Source organism: Corapipo altera, unplaced genomic scaffold (assembly GCF_003945725.1).
Source record: "Corapipo altera isolate COAL_440 unplaced genomic scaffold, ASM394572v1 0, whole genome shotgun sequence".
Classification (NCBI taxonomy): domain Eukaryota; kingdom Metazoa; phylum Chordata; class Aves; order Passeriformes; family Pipridae; genus Corapipo; species Corapipo altera.
In genome coordinates, this window is record NW_020884872.1 from 11877915 (window position 1) to 11890452 (window position 12538).

The window sequence follows — 12538 nt, forward strand, 5'->3', positions numbered from 1 at the left end:
ATCTTGCAAGTAGTGGAATTTACAAAGGAACATTTTTTTTCAGCTGGAATAGGCTTAGTCTGCAGCACTGCAAAGACACAAACCTCAACCAAAGTGGGACTTTGTGTTTCTGATTTCCATCTTATTAAGATTGCCAGGATGTATTTTCATAGCATGCTGTAAAAGTATAAAATTCATTATTTCCTTCACTCCCTTCCATCCTCCCTTCTTTCCGCCTTTTAGCTCAGTGGTGTGGAGCATGACAGCACCTTTAATACTGTCTGCTTACAATAAAGAATTAGAACTGCTGTGTAAGGAAATCCTGAATCTCCATATCAAAGAGGGAAGGTTGATAGCTTTAAGGAAATGTCAGTGTATCATTGATGTACTTAAAAGAAGATCCAGTAGCACACCCATGTCTAAGGTCCCAGTGGGCTTGGTAAATGGCTGGAAAGTGTCACTCAAGCTGAGTTGAAGCCAGATGAGTCAAATGTCAGCGCTGTTAGTACTGTGTTGGAGCAGAGCATTCAGGGTAGCAGTGTTAAAGCATTGCTTAAGGCCATTTTGTACTAGGTGTGGAAACTGTGTGGGGAGTTACCTTCACACCACCGAAAATTATTCCTGTTGAACAAAAAAATTGTGGGGACTTCTACAAACTTAAAGACATTCATAGAGTTTGGCTTGAACTGAAATAGGAAAGAAATTTGCATCAGATAAGGTTGAAGAGTAGCAAAAGAGTGAAGTAGTCATGCCCCTATAGGACCCAGTGATATTTTCAGCCACAGATACTTGAAAGCTTGTTGCTGGCACTGTATGTTTGGTAAGTTGTTCGAAGGACAAAGAAAGTGTAGTCTTCCAAAAGACATGGTATGGGAATAGAAGGGAAGACAAAAGACTGCAAAGGAAAGACAACAGATTCATTGGTGTGTCTGTAACGAAAGGGAACTGGAGCAAAACACAGGTGAAGACAAAAGAAAGGGCCAACAGGTGTAATGCAGAATCACAGAACAGTTGGAGGTAGAAGGGATTTCTGGAGGTCATCTAGTCCAATCCCCAGCTTAAGTAATTTCACCTGGAGCAGCTTGCAAAGGGTTGCATCCAGGTGGGCTTTGAAGAGCTCCAGAGAAGACTCCACAACCCATCTGGGCAACCTAATCCAGTGCTCTGTCAACCTCAAAGAAAAGAATTTTTATGTCATACTCACCTCATATTCAAATGGAACTTCCTGGTTTCAATTTCTGTCCACTGCCCCTTGCCCTGTCACTGGGAACCACTGAAAAGAGTCTGACACAATCCTTCTGACACCCACCATTTAGATATTTGCATGCCTAATGCTCTTGAACAACTTAATTTAAATCAAAAAAAAGCATAAATTCTCATTAGTGGAGGAAACTAAATGATCAAGCTTGGAGGGTAGTGGTTAATGGGACATACTTTGGAGTAGCAAGTGGAGTACTACCATACTCTGTCCTGGGGCCTGTCCTGTTTCAAACATTTTTAACAGACATGGCAGCAATGAGACCCTATTCATCAGTTATACAGAAAACTCCCAAGTCGAAAGGAAGTGTGCCACTAAGGAAGACCTAGACAGGACGTGGGGATGGGCCAAAAGGAACCATAAGCAATTCAACGAGGACAATTCAGAGGCTGCCTGACAGTGCTGCAGGTTGGGCACTGAGGGACTGGGAAGATGATCTGCAGAAAAGGCCCTGGACCAGTAGGTTAAGATGACCAACAGCAGTAGCAGCATTGCAGACAGCAGATCAAACAAATTGATGGTATCCACTACTCAGCAATCTTGAGACCACATTTGGGTACTGCACCTGGTTTTAGTTCCCTGGATACAAGAAAGGCATTGAAACCAGGACAAGTTCTTAGGAGATCACAAAGGTTGACTGTCATGGGTTTACTTGTCTCTTCCCCCTGGGGCTAAAGTGGTTAATTCCAGGGTCGACTTCCGATGCAGACAGCCAATCGAAAGCTGTAGTAATGCCTCTGTGAATTACATATTTAAGTAGCCAGAAGTGAAGGCTTGTGGCACAGAAGAAATTAGAGCTGGGCTCTGCAGGGCCGGGCCCCTGCTCCCCTTCTCTCCCCTTCCGGCCCGGGGGGCAAGCGTGGCACTGAGGCCGAGCCGGGCCCCTGGCCAAGGTGTGCAGCAGAGTAGAGAAGAAATTCCAGAGAGTGAGAGAAGAGCTGCCTGGGAGAGACCCCTGTAAAGGGGTGGTGGCCATAACCCTGGGTCCCCGGCAGCTACTGGCTTGGAGCAGAGAGGTCCCTGCGGAGTGGCAGCAGCGCACGGCACAGAATGTACCCGGGAGCAGAGCAGAGAAGCACAATCAGCACTGCTACCACTGCTGCTTGAATTTGCAACAGAGAGTGGGAGAGAAGCCACACAATGAGCAGGTTTATTCTGAGTGGAACTCTGGTGAAAATTATTGGGGTATAAAAAGACTGAGCTGAACTCCAGAAATCTGTGACCTGGGGGAGGTTGTGGACCCGACTTGGAGGGGTCCCCTGGGAGGGACCCCCATGGAGCAGGGAATTAACACAGAGCTTTAACTCCCTGTGACATGTGGTGATGATCATGGTGATGTGAGTTGTCCCCTCGCAGCCCATGAAACGACCTCGGGAGGGTGCAAAAACCCCCACGCCCCAATTGGAAGAGAGACTTTAGCTATTGCCCTGAGAGTTTCTCCTCCTGCATTGGCCAGGGGGCTGAGGAGTGGTAAAAGTGTGTTTAATACTGTTTATTTTATTACTTTTTAGTTTCTATTCTGTTAACAATAAATTTTAATACTATTCCTCACGTCAAGTCTCTCTTGCCTGTTGTGAAACCTCTCTCAACTTGTAGCAATTTTGAGGGGGTTTGAAAAATTGGGCCAGAGTAAACCCATGACACTGACCGAGCTCTAGCGCTTTCAGGTAATTTATACCTTGGTAACTTAACAAAAATACTCGGGGATGTATTGCATGACCAGGTATTCAGCAGTCATAGTTATAGTAGAGCTTGGCAAGCAAGTGAGAAGCACCAGTAAAGCTATTTTCAGACTCTCAGATTTTAAGATAATGAAAAACCTGGAAGATGAAGACATACAGATATACCACCTCATTTTACAAACAAAAGTTCACAGATTCCTCTTTTAAGTTGAATAAACATTCAGTTTTTGAGAGCATTTTTTGGACATGTAATTTTAGTTTGAGAATTCAAACTCACAGAAATAAAATGTCTTTTACTCCAAGCAATAAATTTTTTGAGATTCAGAATTTATAAACTGCTCTAGTCACTTTATAAAAAGATTCTCCTGCAGAGGACATGAAAATTTTCAGCAAATGATAGAGCATGGAGTGTATCTATGGAATAGCACTCATAGTGAGCTAAGGTTAGGAACAGGAGGAAAAATGTGTAGAAATTTTATTACAGTGGAAATAGATTATATATAATGGTATTATTTTTTTCTCATCATGTTTCCTTCTTTCTTTGACTTAAATCATACTTTCTGGCTGCCTGTGGGTAAATTTGAAAACTCGTAAGCTCTTTTTTTCTCTCATGTCAGGGAAAAAAATTTCATAGGCGAACCTATCCTATTACAAAACCTGTGTCTGTCTTCAACGTCTTTCATAACTTTCTCTTGGGCAAAGTTCAGAATCAATATTCTACCCTTGCATTTCTTAGTCTTATTGGATGGCCTTGAGTGCACAAGCTAACATTTTATTGTTAATTTTGTCTATCACTTAGGTTCCATGTTTTTGTCCTGTCCTAATTCTGCTACCATTTCAAATGCCTCTTCTAATTCTACTCAAGGTACTCTCAAAATTTCTGCAGTAGATCACCAAGATTTTCTACTGTAATCCTGGATTTCTTTCCATCCTCATTTTCACTTGAAAAAATTCATCCAGTTCCTCTCCTTCTCTGGGCCTGACTTCCTGTGTCTGAGCTAAAATTCATATGTAGGTCACCTCAAAATTCCTAAATTTCATTTGAAGATATCTCTTCTCCCTCATTTCACATATACTGTGAACACCATCAACGTCTTGTCAATCCAAAATTACTGCTTAGATGTTATACATGATTTCTTCAGAGACTGCAATTTTTCTGCATATGTTTAATAAAATGTGCATTTTCATTGTCATTTATCTCATCTTCTTAGGCGTTTATTATCTCACATTTCAATTTCTACTCTCTCTGCTGTCGCCCGAAAAGGTTTAACTGTGTCTAGAGCAACAGATCAATTATCAGCAGTCAGTCCATGTCCAGCTATTTTTTTGCCTTTCAGATGTTTAAACAAATATATTAGTGAGATTTTACTTTTAAATACTCAGAGAATCACTTCACTGACTTATATTTTGTCTCAGTTTTGTCTCTTGCCTGTTCCACGCTTACAATCACAGACAGAGAGTATAATAAGATCCTTCTCTAACAATTTAATTCACTATACTTTTCTATATTTTTATTTCTGTGCTATAGCCAACTTCCCTTCCCTTCATACTGAAATTTTAAATTAATCCTTACGCTCCTGATTTTTTTGAAAATATCTGCACTACTATTCCTAATGCAGTCAACATTTTTGCAGGATAAATAACAAGTAACTGTAATATTGCTATTACTATAATGACACTATTAGGGTCTATGGTAAAGATTTACAGAAGTGGAGACAAATAATTTTCAAAACAGATTACTACATTGTTGCTTTGTTTAAGAAGAGATTACAGTGTGTTCTTTTTTTATGCTGTCATAGAGCAGAGAAGAATTAGCTACATTTATCATGAGCTCCTATCATTAAGCAAGAGAAGGTGGAGAAAAAATAAAGGAGTAGATGGGGAACAGGAAAAGGAAAGAGTTGGGAGATAAAAGGAGAGAGAGGATCAGAATGTATTTTGACAAGTTTTTCTGAGGTATTCAAGTCATTGCTAACTGCAGATGCCATTTGATCCTTAACTTTCATTATATTATTAATTCTGAGAAGACATATGTGAACTCAAAAGCAGAAAACCAGAAGTACCACCTTGAGTAATTTTTTCCTGAAGTTCATTTCATTCTAGCAAACATTTTTTTTTTTGGTTTATGTTCTGCTTCTCCAGTTCATAAAAAACCAAAATAACAATCTTCATTGAGAATTAATAACTCATTATCTTGAATTAAATCCATAAATTTCTACCCTCTGAATGCAGCACAAATTCCAATGTGTTTTCTAGATCAGTCAGAGATCATCCACAGCAGATTTACCAATGATAAATACTGGGGAGGATTTTTTTCTCTCTTTCAGAGCTTTGGTGAAGATCCTTACTTTCTTATCTGTCTGCTATCATTCCAGCATGAATGTCCTATGTCAGGATGGAAACTGTCAAAATGTTGGCTTGTTGGCTCAGCCTGGAGTGTATTTTAATAAAAGTAAAATCATACATTGCAACATTCTTCATTGTGTTCACTGTAATTTAATGTGTAGATTCTCTTATGTTATTGTTTTTTTCCTGTGATTAAGTAGTTTGACATAGATTAAAGCTTTGTTGTTTAACAGTGGTGTGTAAGCAATGTCAAGGGAATTAAACTGAAAAAGAAGTATTCAGTTACAAAGACATTGCTGAAACTAAAATGCCCTTTTGTCAGGGGACATATTAGTAAATCAGTATATCTACTGCGTGTCTTTCAGGGACAGAACAAGACATTTATACTCTCCTAGGGATTATATGAATTCACTAAATAATCTACCACTATGTATGTAAATATGATTAAAATGAGGGGACAAAAATAAATTAAAACACAGGGAAAAAAATCACTGCAACCATAGCAATATAATAAGATTGGCTTTAACAGATCATATTACAAATATGTGCCAAAAAAACCCCAAGCCCTATTGCGAATGTGAAAAACACATTTGAAAATGTTAAAAATAAAGGGAATATAAACCCACCCTTTCTGACTGCTTGCCCTAAGAGGATGATCTGCTTGTTTTGGTCCACGAACACCAGTTTCCCTGTGTGTTGAAACACAAGGCTGAGCTCCAGTGATGAAGTGAATGACTCTTCTTCACAACCTGCCACTAGCAGTTACGGAATGATAGTATCAGACTGTGGAGAAAATTGAACAGCACCTTATTTCCGAAGGAGGCACAACAGCTGCACCAAGAGAGCCTCAGGTGTTCTTGGAAGAAGCAGGTAAAGCGAGGACATGGTCTGGATTACTAAAAAGCCTCAGAGGGATAACAGTAATTCCAGAGAAGCAGAAGGGTAGGGGATGCTCTTGGGAAGTCTTGGTGTATTATTGAGCCCTTTGCATTGATCTCTCTGAGTGACAGGTACAGATGGATTTACATTGCTTGTCTGACTGTACAGTGGAAGTTTCAAAACACTACAGTGAGAGAATGAGGACAAGTAGGGCTTTACCTCTGGTGTTGATGCACTTGTGGCCGGGTGGCAGAAAGCTGGTAGTGAGATGTGAATCAGGGCTGGTGATTTTACTGCACACCTGCAGCACATTCAGCTTTTTAGGGGAGGTATCTGATCACACCATTGTTAGGGAGAAAACAGATCTCTTCTGTAAGAACATGAAACAATTATTTTATTGTCTGTCCTTGATTTCAGGGGTTACTTTTTTTTCAAAGTCAAGTTGTTTGCATGTGATTTCATGCAATTATACCAGTTTCTTATTTGTATTTTGGAGGAATTTAATTAAAAAAAAAAAATCAGTTACATGTGTACAGGACTTTCTGTGTCACAGGGGAGGTTTATGCTTTTGAAATTTGAAAATGGAAAATTAAATCCACTTACCCTTTTCAAAGGGAAGCTACTATGGGAGATATTTAAGATGGCTTAAATCATCTGGCTTTTTCAGTGGCTGTCATCAACAAAGGCATTTAAGACTTCATTTGCAAGCTTTATCTTTAATGTAAAATGGCAGCAATTGATATTTAAAGCTGCCTGGTACAATACCCTGTATGATACAAGCAGAAGCCACAAGAATCTCTTAGGTGGAATGAAAACTTATTTCTTTCAGCTGTCCAGAACTAAAAAGGTTTGGTATAAGAAATGTATGCATTCTCTCAGCTTGAATTCAAAAAACAGAGTTGCTAAAAGGTTAGATATTTTATATTTTTTGATTGTGTTTTGATTGTGAGAGAAAAGGGAGTTGATCACAGGGTACGAGTAATTATTATTCAATACAGGGGTTTTTAACAGTGTAGAAAACTTGTAGTGAAAGGTTTTAAAATTACTCACAGACAAATGATTTTATTTTATTTTATATAATTAGATTTAAATCATTACTGTTTCCAGCATGAGCAGTCAGTTGGGCCAAAGAAAAATCTATGCAAATGAGTTTTGTGTTTGCTTTATTGTAAGCTTAATCTCATAATGATCATGGTTTTGGTTAATACTTAACAAGTACAGGTAAGAAAATATTCATCAGTAATCACACTTCTCATTAAATAAGGTAGTGATAGTTAAGCTATTGTGCAATTTTTTTCTCTTTATGTTAAAGAGAAAAATGTAGCTGTAAATGCTCATTTTTTCCTTTTCTGTTTAACTTGCGCATTCCTCTACTTATTACCTGCTTCATCTTGATGTTTCATGAGTGTGTGTGTGTGCATGTGCGTGTATCTGTGTGAACTGCATTTATTTACCTTCTGTTTATTTGGAACATATGAATGATAACAAGCAGCTGCTGAAGGAGAGCATTCCACTGCATCAATTAATGTTCCATGCTAAAAAAGAGATTTGCATTCTCCACACCAGTCTTGTTATAAAATAATTAATTTGATTCAAATGCTATATTAAGTATGGCAAGGAGGTTTTTGGAATAAAGTTAAGGAGGAACTAGACTGCAGCCTTGGGAAGCCTAGAGCAAGTTTTGTACTGCACCTTGAAACAAACAGCTCTGACTAAAGAGTAAGTTAGTCTATCTCTTTGATGGCTGTATTACCAAGTCAAAGTCTTCAGGGCCTCGTGAGGGTTCAATGACAGAGAATATTGTAGTAGCTAGATGTAGGACACATAGAATTTAGGCTTTTTGATCAAGTTGTAATAAACAGCTTTAATTAACTGGGCTTCCCAGAGGGGATTAAAGAGCAGTGAAGAACTCTTTGTTTTATTATTTAAGATTCAAACTACTGCTTCCATTAGGCATATTCAGAGTTTATAGTTATGATCCATTATGGGTTCATTGCAGCAGAGATTGCATATGCAGTATACCTGATATGTTTTCCTTCTTTGGCTTGGTAAAAATAAAAACCTTCAGGACCCATCTGTGTTTCAGAACAGCTATTAAGTAGTCATGCTCTTCTTTCCCTTCAGACACATCTGTTGACTCACAAGTAAAGACAAGATAAAAAGAAAGAGAAATAAGAAATTTATACTGGTGATGTGCTATATTCCCATTCTGAAATCTATTTTAATTTGAATCTCTCTTCTATTGGGTAACCAACCATAAATGGTCATTTTTTTGTGTATGGAAGATCACCATTGGAGGAGTTCTGATAGATCTTTAAGATCTTAGAGGCGTTGCATTCCTCCCCACAATTTTTGGCAGGGATGGTTTGTATCCTACACTCCATTTCAACATGCATTGTTACTAGGTTACCTCACACTTGTTAAAGACACCACAGGAGTGTGATTAGATATTGCTCCATGAGTTATTAGAGCAAACAAAATCCATAATTCTCCCAGTGACTGTGTAAAAAGGAATGCAGTGGTGTCTCCTTAGCTAATCAATGTTTTGGAACAGCATTACATAGATCATTCCAAGGGGCTTAGCTTCCTGACTTGTAACCTCACTTTGCAAGTACACAGGTACTTAATTTTACGTGCATACTGACAATTAAACAACTTGAACTATTGTCCTGATAACAGCAATAGCTTTTAAGAATTAACAGCTGACCTCTGTACTGAAAAGCAAAAAAAAAAAACAAACCAATCCTTTTAACGTATTTTCATAAATAAATATTTGATTGAGCTGTTTAAAAAGTATTTTCTTCACATTGTATAGTGAAACTTGAAATTTACCAGTAAGTATGAACAAATACAGACTGAAACAGGGGATTCCAAGGTGGTTTGTCAGCTGTCAATTGACTAGTATTGCTAGACACCCTTAAATACTCCATCAAATTATTTTCAAATGTGAAATATGTTGCAGGGACTTCTAGCTCTTTAAAGAGAGTTTTGTGAAGTTTTAGTAGAGAGTTGAAGTCCTCAGAAGTAAAATAAATAAATAAATAAAACAAAAGGAATAGACTTACGAACATATTCCAGGTCACCTTTCTTTAAAGACATAAATTCAATGTGAAACTTCAAAATAATGGAGCTCTATTACTCTTACAGGAAAGTTTCCAAATGCTAATAAGGAATACTCTCCCAGCAGAATTAGGCTCACACCCAACAATCAAAAGGTGAGATAGAGAAAGGAGGGAAAAACTTTAAGGAGAAAAAAATTGGAAAGTTTTATTTTATAGTGACTCAGAGAATTTAAAAAAAAAAAACACACCAATATTCATCCTTTGATATATCACAGTGCAACTGCTTTATGAGCAAGATTCTTGCAGTACAAGATATGATTTTTTCAACCTGTATGTAATTGTTTCTCTTTTGATTGTGAAACAACTCAATGGGACTAAACCTAGTTAACATATAAATAGATACAAAAAAAAACCCCAGGTCATAATAAAATATGTATAATAAAAAAAAAGTGAAGTTAAGGTAACATTTTCCCTCTTAATCCTGTATTTTGTCTTTTGAACTGTGATTAACAGGGATAGGTACTCATTCAAACCCGTTCTCACTGAAGCTAATAGCAAATCTCTTTCTGGCTCCAGGAGCACAAAGCAAGATGATAAGAAGCCAAAGACTCAATAAAGGAATGTGACACTTCGGCATTTAATTCTGAATAGTGTTGGTGGTTTTTTTGATACTGGAATTGCAGCATCAGAAAATCCACCTGCAATTTGTATCTTTACATCACATTCTATAACAAACAAATACCTTTCCTGAAGGAAATACAGCTGAGAAATAAGAGAAAAGTGGGACCAGGAAAAAGAGACAAAGTGACTTGCTTGAAGTCTTGAAGCAAGGCAGTGGAAGAGCTGAGAAAGATCCTCCTGAGCAAGGATACCTGCTGGACAACACAGCCTCCTTGTACCAGTGGTCACAGACTACAGCTGTATTATCAAATTCAAAAAGGGGGGTGTCAAAAACATAGACTGAGACAAATAGTAATCCTGAAGAGGAAGCTGGCATGATAAAACATCAGTCATCAAAGAACTAGTGCTTATGCAGATAAAGAAATTTGTAGTGGTGATGTTAGACAAGCTTGCTAAAGCAAGCAATGAGAAGCCTATTTTGCCTGAACTATTTAATATTAAGAAGAGTATTCAGAGGTCTTTTTCAGTGAAATTCTCCTGAATTTACTTGGAATTAACAAAATAGTTTCATAGAATTTTTCTTTTTTTTTTATTTTTATTTTTAAGGTTACAATATCTCTATAAATACTTCTTGAAGACATCCTTCTAGGAATCTATGAGTTTATAAAGAAATCAGTATATGATACATTAAGAAATGCAATATTTTTAAAAGATATACTCTTGTTCCAATTTGAATAGAGAGAAGAATTTATTAAATGGGTTTTATTATATAATAGAAAAGGTAGATACAGAGAAAAAATGAGTGGAGGACACTGTTTACATAAAATAAGAAAAAAATGTAATTTGTTGCACTTGCACATTTTACGACACCTCTCATTTAAAAGAAAAAAAACAAAACCAAGAACAAACAAACAAAAAAAACCAAACACAAACCAACATTTAGTATTTCCTGGTTTTGTTTTGAAAAAGGCCCAAGATTTTCCTGACACCGTAGTCCAACAATATATCTGTGACTAATTTTGTCACTTTTTTTGTCTGAGACAACTTTCTGTCAAACACTTTCTTGAAGAATGGTGGAAGAAAAGGAGGAGGGTAACTTCCTGAAGGCTGTAAGCCCTGTGAGAGATGTTCCCCAGGAACATGAATACTCTTCTGACTCTCCTGGTTCCCCGGCCACAAGCTGTCACATCCCTATTCCCCTCATCCCTGGGGGTCTGGGTCTCTGAGCCCAAGGCCTGATTTCCATGAAGCATATCTGTGCAACCAGGGCTTAAACTTCTGAGAAGGCTGATTAGTTTTGATAAAACACTGCAAGAAAGTCTGCAGAATGGAGCAAGGAAGGTTTAAGAAAAGACAGTGAGAGTGGCAGACAGGGGTCTGAATATTGAAAAAGGGACAGTTCTCAAGCCATGGATTCAACAGGAAAAATGCTATCAGAAAATATTCGTAGCACTAAAGAAATAAAACAGGGATCTCAACAGCAACACTGAGGACATGTTGATGCTGACCTGCCCCTACCTGAGAGACAACTTCCTAGAGAGAAAATATGTTTTGCGTACTGTAGTGGATTTAGGAAGACAGGTTATTGTTCAGCCTGGTAGCTCGTTCTCCTTAACATCTATCACCTGCATCACCCATTAAATAATTCTTCATACTTTGAAGCTCGGTGACTTGCTTTCGAACTGTCTGCAAGCAGTAAAATGTCTGAATGAACTGCCCCAAACAGAAAGTGGCAGAAGAAAGACTTCTTCTCATCTATTCCACTGATGTGTGAGGAGACTTTACTATTAGTATTATAATTTGTCTGTTAGCCCCCTGTGTCTGTCCTGGTAGGAAATTTTTCCCACTACAGAGCAGCTGCAGTGCTGCACTGGGAATGGAAATCATATCTAGAAAGAGTAAGAGGCCAACAGGAATGGTTAAATTTCGCTTTCTCCTCCATCCTCCTCCCTGCAGATCCATGTATAGGGCAGCTTTTGGTACAAAACTGGAAAGAGGTCAGGGTCACTATGGAGTGCAACACCTGTGGAATCCCACTGATGGCTAGAAAATGAAATGCCACTGATGATCGGTGAAACATCTGGTGGTTTGTTAGAACTTCAGGAAACCATATCCCATGTGTTGCACAGGACTGATGTTTGCTGTTCTCTTAGATGACAATTGTAATTTATTGTGAGTTTATTCAGCAATCAGAAACAGGGCCACTGCCTGGACTGAGGTTTCTACATTCTAATATTGCACACATGATATAGGTGTGGTCTGATGTTTCGCAAGGTTTTTGTGAACACAGTGGATACAAGTGTCAGTCAGGTCACCAGGACTCACTAAATTAAGTTGTTTCACATTGGCATTCCACAGATTTAAATGAGTATTGCACATATGATTTCGTGGCAGATTATATCCTGGCATATCGAAAATAAAAGACTTTGTTTTTTACTTTGAGGGGGATGCTGTTAAGACAGACCTTATCTCCCAAATATAGCTTGAGAATTACGAAGTAATAAAAAATATTAATCCACAGATTGGGTTTGTATAATTTAAAAGCTTCTTTTAAATGTTTTAGGTACATTTTCCTGAGGTTTTTGCTGAGGCTTCACCGTTGTTAGTCAGAACATTTTAATAGTACTTGAACAAGTATTAAGAACCTACATGGAAAGTAAAGACTTTTGTCACATTTCTGATTCATCTCAGTGAAAAACTTGCATTTACTT